The sequence below is a fragment of the Gorilla gorilla genome, chromosome 3, assembly GCF_029281585.2.
Source record: "Gorilla gorilla gorilla isolate KB3781 chromosome 3, NHGRI_mGorGor1-v2.1_pri, whole genome shotgun sequence".
Taxonomy (NCBI): Eukaryota; Metazoa; Chordata; class Mammalia; order Primates; family Hominidae; genus Gorilla; species Gorilla gorilla.
Genome location: NC_073227.2, coordinates 148722757 through 148732112, shown reverse-complemented (window position 1 = coordinate 148732112; position 9356 = coordinate 148722757).

Below are 9356 nucleotides of genomic sequence, written 5' to 3'. Positions count from 1 at the left end.
AATGTGCTCCAAGAGGATTAGGAATCTAAATAGAAAACAAGGGACGGAACCATAAAAATCCTAGAAAAAAGCATGGGGGGATTCCTTTTCAACCTAGATATGAGAAAGGCTTTCTAACTATAATTCAAAATCCAGAAGCAATAAAATAAAAAAAAAATTTTGACTACAAAAATGTTTTTTAAATTACATACCAAGAGTAAATAGAGTCAAATGACAATGGACAAACCAGGAGAAAATATATCAAAGTGTTATGAGACAAAGGACAAAAACCTCATAGCAAGATGGCAAAATACATGAACAGAAATGTTTTTAAAAGGTTAGAACGTTCAAATTCACTTATAATTACAGAAATAAAATCAAAACAATACTGTGATACCATGTTGTACTTCTTATATCAGAAAAAATAAAAAAGCATGAGGATATATTCTGTCAGGAGGCTACAAGGAAATAGATAATTTCACACAATGCAAACTGGTAGAAGCTTTCTGGAGGGAATTTTGGCAAAACCTAACAAAACTACACATGCACTTACCTTTTGGGCCTGCAATCTCACTTCTAGGAATCTACCCTGCAGATACACCCCCAATCATACACACACACACACACACACACACACACACACGAATATGTCCAAGGTTAGTCATTGCAGCATTGTTTGTAATTGCAAAAAAATTGGAAGCAACCAAAATTATTATACAAAGGACAGTTGTTGGATAAATGAAGTTACCTTCATACAATGGAGCACTATGCAGCAGTAAAAAAGAATACGGAAAATGTCTGTGATTTCCAGCATATACTGTTATTATTAATTTTTTTTACAAAAAAAGTAAAAAAGATTATCTATAGTGCTAAACTTTGTGTATAAAAGGAGAAAGAAAATATACACATATCTGCTCATTTGTACAAATGCAAAATAAATACAGGAAAGATAAACCAGAAGTTAATGAGATTGGTTACCTAGAGGGGGTGAGTGAGAACAGGGTGGAAAGAACAATAGGACAAGCCCGAATGCGGAAGAAATGTTTCTCTGAGAATACTTTTTTTTCATAGTTCTGATTCTTAGAACCATGGTAATGGTTCACACACACACACACACACACACACACACACAATAATTAAAAATAAACCAGGATGTGATACAAACCTCAAATGGAAGACAAACAGTGACAAATGAACCTAACTATATCACAAACAACTAACATAATCAAAGTGAAGAGAGTGGTGAAGAAAGAACTAATCTAAATATCTTTGGAAAAGAGTATTTTGCATGAATACTGTAAGGCTAATGACAAAAAAAAATTGAACCCAAATTCTGTATTCTAGGCTAATGTAGGTTGATTATTCCAGAACTAGTTTATGTATATACTAGGATCAAAACTTAAGTAAATATAATGAGCCAGTTCCTCACTATCAGCAAAAGAAGTTACAAAGAACAGAAAGGCTAGAATGAAACCAGTGGTGTTGGGTTGGAATCAGAGGTATAAATGTATAATTTTTAATATGTATACTTACGGATGGATGTATATATATCCTACTTCTGTTGACTGAGCAGGACTAGAGACAATAATGATACGGACAGGAGGCAGGGAAAATAGTGGGTAGAAGAGGGTGGGGTCCCTGGTGAAGCCCCACCCTCAAGCCTGGAACCTCAGCCCAAAGTGAGAACATGCATTCCTGTTTTCCCTCTTGAATGTTGCCTTTTCCACCCCCTATCATGTACCCATAAAAACCCCAGGCTCCACTGGCAACAGCAAAGGAAAGAAGAGAAAAAGCAGCTTGATGTTGAGGAGAAGCAGCTTGATTTCAGAGGGACAGCTTGATGGTGGGACCTCAGAGAAGAGTTTGGCCCAGGATGGCTGTACTCCAGGGAAAACCACCTTCCCACTCCATCCCCTTTCCAGTTCTCCATTATACTGAGAGCCACTTTCATCGGCAACAAAATCCCCTGCATTTACCATCCTCAATTCGTTCATGCAACCTGCTTCTTCCTGGACACCAAACAAGAGCTCAGGATACAGAGGGCTGTCACACTGAGCTGTTAAACACTTAAGCCATCACCAGAGGGCAAAGCTAAAAGAGCACAACTGTAACACACACCTTCTAAGGCTCCATGGGTCACAGGTACCCCCTGCAGATGCTGCTATGGGGCCACACGAAGTTCTGTTCCTGCCAGTGCCCAGAAGCACTCATGCCAGCCCCTGTACCCACTCACCTGCATGCTCCCCATCCCATGAGGGATTGAGAGCTGTGGGCTCAGTAAATGAACTACCCCCTTCACAAGTCCTGTGAAGGGGTCAGGGAAGATTTCCTGTTTCAATAACCCCTTATAGCAATAGCATATCTGCCCAGATCTTAGCTGTAAATACCATTCCTGAATAAAAGAAATCAAGGCTACAGAATTAACTCCAGGGAAATGGTGATTCCAGAGCTAGGGCAAGGGAAATAAAAGACAATCCAGGAAAACTCATGTTGCCAAGTGAGAATGTACTCAAAAAAATCTGGGGACATGTTGAAAAGACAGAGAAGCAACATGAAGGATCTCCCAAAGATCAGAGCTAGTTAAATTTGAGCAACAAAGTAAGTTATGATAGTATCAAATGATGACCCATGAGTTCATGCTAATGTAAACAAATAATTGAATAAATAAGTAAATGAGGGAGAAGGGACAACTTCTTACAATGGATTACCAATGAATAAATTTAGAAGTAGGGAAAATAAAAAATAACCATTAGGCAACAGCACAGTAATAAATGTTGCAGGCAAGAACAATCAATGGCTGCTCAAATTAGTGTGCAAAAATATGGCAAGAAATGAAATATTTGCATAGTCTTCAAGTATCTCCCCAGAAGATATTCAGTGATTGTCAAGGGAAAAATAGTGGCTTCATAATTGAGAAACCTGGCAGACATCACCTTAATTGAGTGATATAGGCTAACATCACCAGTAATAAGGCATATCGACATCATGTGCCCACTGATATGATGAGCTAAGATGGGCACATCACTTCAGTGGCATTCCTGCCAAAATGGCACAACCTCAATGTAATAATTAAAAGAAAGACCATCCCAAATTAAGGGATTTTCTATAAATAACTGACCAGTTCTCTTTAAGTGTGTTAGCCATGAAATTTAAAAAAAAAGAAAAGAAAGGAAAGACTCAAGGTAGGTCTAATATTGGACAAAACCAAGGAGACAATACAACCAAATGCAATGTGGGAGCCTGGATTGGATCCTTGACAAGAAAAACACTTTAATAGGAAATCTGGTGAAACTGGATAAAGATTCATAGATAAGGTGACAGTTTTATGTCACTGTTAATTTCCTGGTTTTCATACTCTTACTATGGTAATGTAAAATGTTAACACTGGGGGAAGCTGTTAAAGGGTATGCAGGAACTCTGATTTCTGCAACATTCCTTTGAGTCTAAAATTATTTCTAAATAGAAAAGTTTTAAAAAATAGATTTGGAAAAAATAAAACAATGAAAAGAAATTTCTCTTTCCACGAAGCCTGCCTTTCAAGACTATTATCTCACTAGAGAGGTCAAGAAAGTGAACTCTGATTCAGAGTCTATCACTTTTTTTTTGTTTGTGGTAATTCTCATTTTCTCCTTCCCAGTACATAGTCTTGTGGCACAGATTTGAAAATGGACAACTGCAAAGAAACATGACTTATGTGAAGTGAAGTGAAAGCTACTGGTTTAATATATGCAAAAATTCCCTATTTACAAAATAAGTGATCATTTGAATATTAATGTGTCTTTATGACACTTTTATAGGGTTGAAAATGCCATCAGTTCCAAAAGTCAAAAATCAGCATGCAGTGTGATATTAGAAATGGAAAAATGTAGTGACAGAAGTGGAAACTGGAGGGTCAGAAAAGGTATAAAAAATGTAGCCAGTGGCTGCATGACAAGAAGTCAAATGGCATTTTTGGCCAGAAGGACCACTCTCCCACTTTCTTTATGCTAGCAATATTTTTTTAAATGTTAAAAGTATTTTTGTAAGTATTTTTCATGTTTCTAAAAATACATCCATTTACCTTGGCTTTTTAAAAATCACATTTGTCAATATAATGAGCAGAAGACTATTCCTACTATTCTTTATGCATAGCTTTGTAACCTGCAGACAAAAATGAAAACACCACACCTATGTTCTTTCCTATCTGTAATATCCCACAACTCATTGTCAGTTTTACCTCCCTCTGTCCAGTGTCTAAGTCTTATTTCCCTATAGCTATACAAGCTCTTTGGAGACAAACATTATATCTGGTCCATGATGTTATCATGCACCAACACCATATACATATTAAATGTTAAATAAGTAAAAGGATGATGGCTTACTGGCACTCAAACCCCTTACACGACGGGGAGCATGCAGATGGGCAGGTGCAGAAGCTGGTGTGAGCGCTTTTGGGCTCCGGCCCCACAATAGAATCTAGGGGTGGGTGTCTGCGACTCCTGAAGTCCCAGTGAGCATGTGTTACAGCGCACTCTTTTAGCTTTGCTGTCCATGGACAGCTTAAGTGTTAAACAGCTCAGTGAACACTCTGCCTTTTTGCAAGGGCTTTCTGTATCCTGAGCTCTTGTCCAGCATCCAGGAAAAATCAGGTCACACACGGACTTGAAGGATGGTGAATGCGAGGGTTTTATTGATTGGTGGAGGTGGCTCTCAACAGGATGGATGGGGAGCTGGAAAGGGGATGGAGTGGGAAGATGATCTTCCCCTGGAGTTTGGCCATCCAGCGCCGATCTCATCTCCAATCATTCCCAGCTGAACTCCTCTCAATGTTCAGATGCTCCTTCTCTTCTCTCCTTCTCTGCTGCTCTTCTGCTCTTCTGTTCATCTGCTCGTGGAGCCTGGGATTTGGGGTTTATATGGGTTCAGGATGCAGAGTGTGGTGGGCCAAAAGGGAACTTTTGGGTGCAAAAATAGGAATGCCTGTTCCCATTTAGGGCCATGGGTTTCCAGGCTTGAGGGTGGGGCCTTTGCCAGGGAACCACCCTCTTCTACCCAGTATTTTGCTGTCTCCTGTCCCTATCATTAGGGCCATTGGGCAGACGAGGGGTGTGTCTGCTGGGGGCAGTGGCACTGCTACATTGTTTCTCAGGTTCTGAGTATGGCCTATAGTCATTCCACTGACCTAGGGATATATCAGCTACACGGAAGCTTGGAAGTTTCTCCTGTTTGAAGGATGGCATGTAGTGTTTTTGCCAGCTTAAGGGGGGTTCACCCTGGATGAGAGAATCAGACTGTTCCTTCAGCTGGAGGTAAGGCAGCAGGAGTTGGTTTCCCTGTAGTGCAGGAGTTATAGCTGATCTTGGGCCCAGGCTCTGCATAGATGAGGTTGTGGGGTTCAATGACCTATGGGCTTGGTGGGATGAAGATGGAGTCCCAGTGCTTGTGAGGCACAGTGGCTAGTGGCTCCCAGGGCAGGGTGCACACCAGAGGTGACTCTGGTCTCAAGATGGCACCATGCTGCAGCAGCCTGGCTCATAGGGAGTGGGCAGGGGGTGGAGAGTGCACACCTTGTACTGCTAATTTAGTATAATCCCCACAGTTCTCCCAATTGGGCTCGTGGCTTGAAAGGATTGTGGAATTCTCTTGTTATAAGGACTGTAGGTATTGGCAGTGGCAATGGGAGCTGGCAAGGGTCTTCTACTTAGATTTTTGCCATAACAGGAAGTGTCTCCTGACTTCAGACATATCTAATCTGGGTGGGGCAGACAGAGCTTCAGAGGCTGAGTGCCTGCATGCTGCCCTCCTGGACTTCCATTTACCACTGGTGCATCTCCACCTCTTTGCTGCCTTTCAAGGTGCTCCTTCCCACACTCCAGTCAAATCTTAGCTGTGTATTCATTGCCTTGGTTTTTTCTTGTAAGGTGAATGAACACTAGGCACCTCTAACATTATGCTGTTGTTACTCCACAAACTTTTAAACAAGAACTAACACCAATTCATCTCAAACTATTCCAAAAAATGGAGGTGGGGAGTGGAATTCTTCCAAACCTAATCTATGAGGCCAGAATTATTCTCACACCGAAACCAGAAAAGAACACAACAAAGAAAGAAAACTACAGACCAATATATTTGATGAACATAGATGCAAAAATCCACAGCAAAATACTAGCAAAAGAAATTCAATAGCACATCAAAAGAATTATACACCATGATCAAGTGGGGTTTATCTCAAGGATGCAAGGATGGTTCAAATATGCAAATCAATATACATCATACATCACATCAACAGAATGAAGAATAAAAACTAATATAATCCTCTCAGTATTCACAGAAAAAGCATGTGCTACAATTCAAAATCTTTTCATGACAAGAACTCTCAATAAATTATGTACAGAAATAATATACCTCAACACAATAGAGGCCATATATGACAAACCCACAGCTAATATCATATTGAATGGCGGTTGGGGGGAGTTCTTCTAAGAACTGGAATAAGACACGAAGCCGACTTTCACCACTCTTACTCAACATAATACTTAAAGTCCTAGCCAGAGCACAATTAGGCAAGAGAACAAAATAAAGGGCATCCAAATTGGAAAGATGGAAGTAAAATTGTCCCTGTTTGCTGAGGACATATTCTTATATACGGAAAAACCTCCATCGAAAGACTCCATCAAAAAACTCTTAGAAAAGAAACAAATTCAGTGAAATTGCAAGTTATAAAATCAACATACCAAAATCAATAGTGTTTCTAAACTGCAACTAACTAGCTGAAAAAGAAATCAAGAAGTGATATGGTTTGGCTCTGTGTCCTCTCCCAAATTTCATCTTGAATTGTAATCCCCACATGTTGAAGGAGGGACCTGGTTGGGGGGTGATTGGATCATGGGGGCGGTTTCCCCCATGCTATTTTCATGATAGTGAGGGAGTTCTCATGAGATCCAATGGTTTAAAAGTGGCAGTTTCCCCTACACACTCTCTCCTGCCACCATGTAAGATGTGCCTTGCTTCTCCTTCACCTTCTGCCATGATTGTATTCCTGAGGTCTCCCTAGCCATGTGGAACTGTGAGTCAGTTAAACTTCTTTTCTTTATAAATTACCCAGTCTCAGGTAGCTATTTATAGCCGTGTGAAAACAAACTAATACAAGAAGGCAATCCCATTTATAATAACTATTAAAAAAATGAACAAATTTAACCAAGAAGGTGAAATATCTCTGCGTTGAAAACTATAAAACTATAAAACACTTAAGAAAGAAATTGAAGAAGACACAAAAAAATGGAAAGACATCCCAAGATTATGGATTGGAAAAACTAATATGTTAAAATGATCATACTACTTAAAGCAATCTATTTATTCAATGCAATTCCTATCAAAATACCTTTAACATTCTTCACTGAAGTAGGAAAAAAAAAATCCTAAAATGTGTATGGAACTACAAAAGACCTCAACTAGTGAAAGTAATCCTGAGGAAAAAGAATGAAGGTGGAAGTATCACACTACCCGACTTCAAAATACACTACAAAGCCATAGTAACCAAACAACAGGGTACTGGCATAAAAAGACACATAGACGAATGGCACCAGAAATAAATTCATGTATTTATAGCCAATTGATTTTCAACAAAGGCACTGAAAACATCCACTGAAGAAAAAACACCCTTTTCAGTAAATGTTGCTGGGAAAATTGGATATTCATACTCAGAAGAATAAAACTAGACCCCTATCTCTCATCATATATAAAATCAACCCAAAATTTATTAACGATGTAAAAGTAAGGATAAAAACTATGAAACTACTCAAAGAAAACATAGGGGAACCACTTTAGGACATTGTTCTGGGCAAAGATTTTATGGATAAGGCCTCAAAAGCACAGGCAACAAAAGCAAAAATAGACAGATGGAATTATATCAAACTATGAAGCTTCTGCACAGCAAAGAAAACAATCAACAGGGTGAAGAGACAACCTGTAGAACAGGAGAAGATAATTCCAAACCATTTATCTGACAAGGGATTAAGATCCAGAATACACAAAGAACTCAAACAGCAAACAGCAAAAAAACCATATAACCCAATTTTAAAATGGGCAAATGATCTGAATAGACATTTCTTAAAGGAAGACATACAAATGACCAACAAGTGTGTGAAAAATGCTCAACGTTGATAACCATCAGGGAAATTCAAATCAAAACTACAATGAGATACCATCTCACCTCAGTTAGAATGGTTATTATAAAAAGACAAAAAAATAACAAACGCTGGTGAAGATGTGGAGAAAAGGGAATTCTTATACCCTGTTGGTTGAAATGTAAATTAGTACAGCCATTATGGGAAGCAGTATGGAGATTTTTCAAAAAAAACTAAAAATAGAACTACCATATGATCCAGTAATCCCACTAGTGGGTATATATCCAAAGGAAAGGAAATCAGTATGTTGAAGAGATATCTGCACTCCCATGTTTATTGCAGCACTATTCACACTAGACAAAATATAGAATCAGCCTTAGTGTCCATCAACAGATGAATGGATAAAGAAAATGTGGTATATGTACACAATGAAATACTAATCGGCCATAAAAAAGAACAAAATCTTATCATTCACAGCAACATGGATGAGCTGGGAAGACGTTATGTTAAGTGAAACAAGCCAGGCACAGAAAGAAAAATACCACATGTTCTTACTCATTTGTGAGAGCTGAAAAAGTTGATCCTATATAAATAGACAGTAGAATAGTAGTTACTAGAGGCTGGGAAGTGTAGGGGGAAGTAGGGAAGAGGGAGAGTTTGGTTAACAGATACAGAATCACAGCTAAATGGGAGGAAAAAGTTTTAGCGTTCTATTAGCACTGTAGGATGACTATAGTTAACGTTAATTTATTATATATTTTCAAGTAGCTAGAAGAGAGGTTTTGAATGTTCCCAACACAAACAAATTGTAAATGTTGGAAGTGATGGATATGCTAATTACCCTGATTTGATTATTACACATGTATACATAAATTGGAATATCACATTGCACCCCATAAAGATGTACAATTATTAGGTGTTAATTAAATTTTTTAAAAAATCACTAGTGGCCTGATTTAATCAATCATGCTTATGTAATGAAGCCTCCATAACTGGGTTGCCAAACAGGAGGAGGTACCTGGAGAGTGGTGGTCCCAGAGAGGGCACAGAAGTTCACACCCCTTCCCACATACCTTCACCTGTGCATCTCTTCCTTCTGACTGTTCCTGACTTATATCATCTTATAATCAATGGCTAATAATAAGTAAAGCACCTTCCTCATTCTGTGAGCTGTTCTAACAAGTGATCAAACCAGACAAGGGGGCTTTGGGACCCTCCAGTTTACAGCCAAGTCTGACACAAGTCATGGGTAACAGGGGAAACTACCACTAG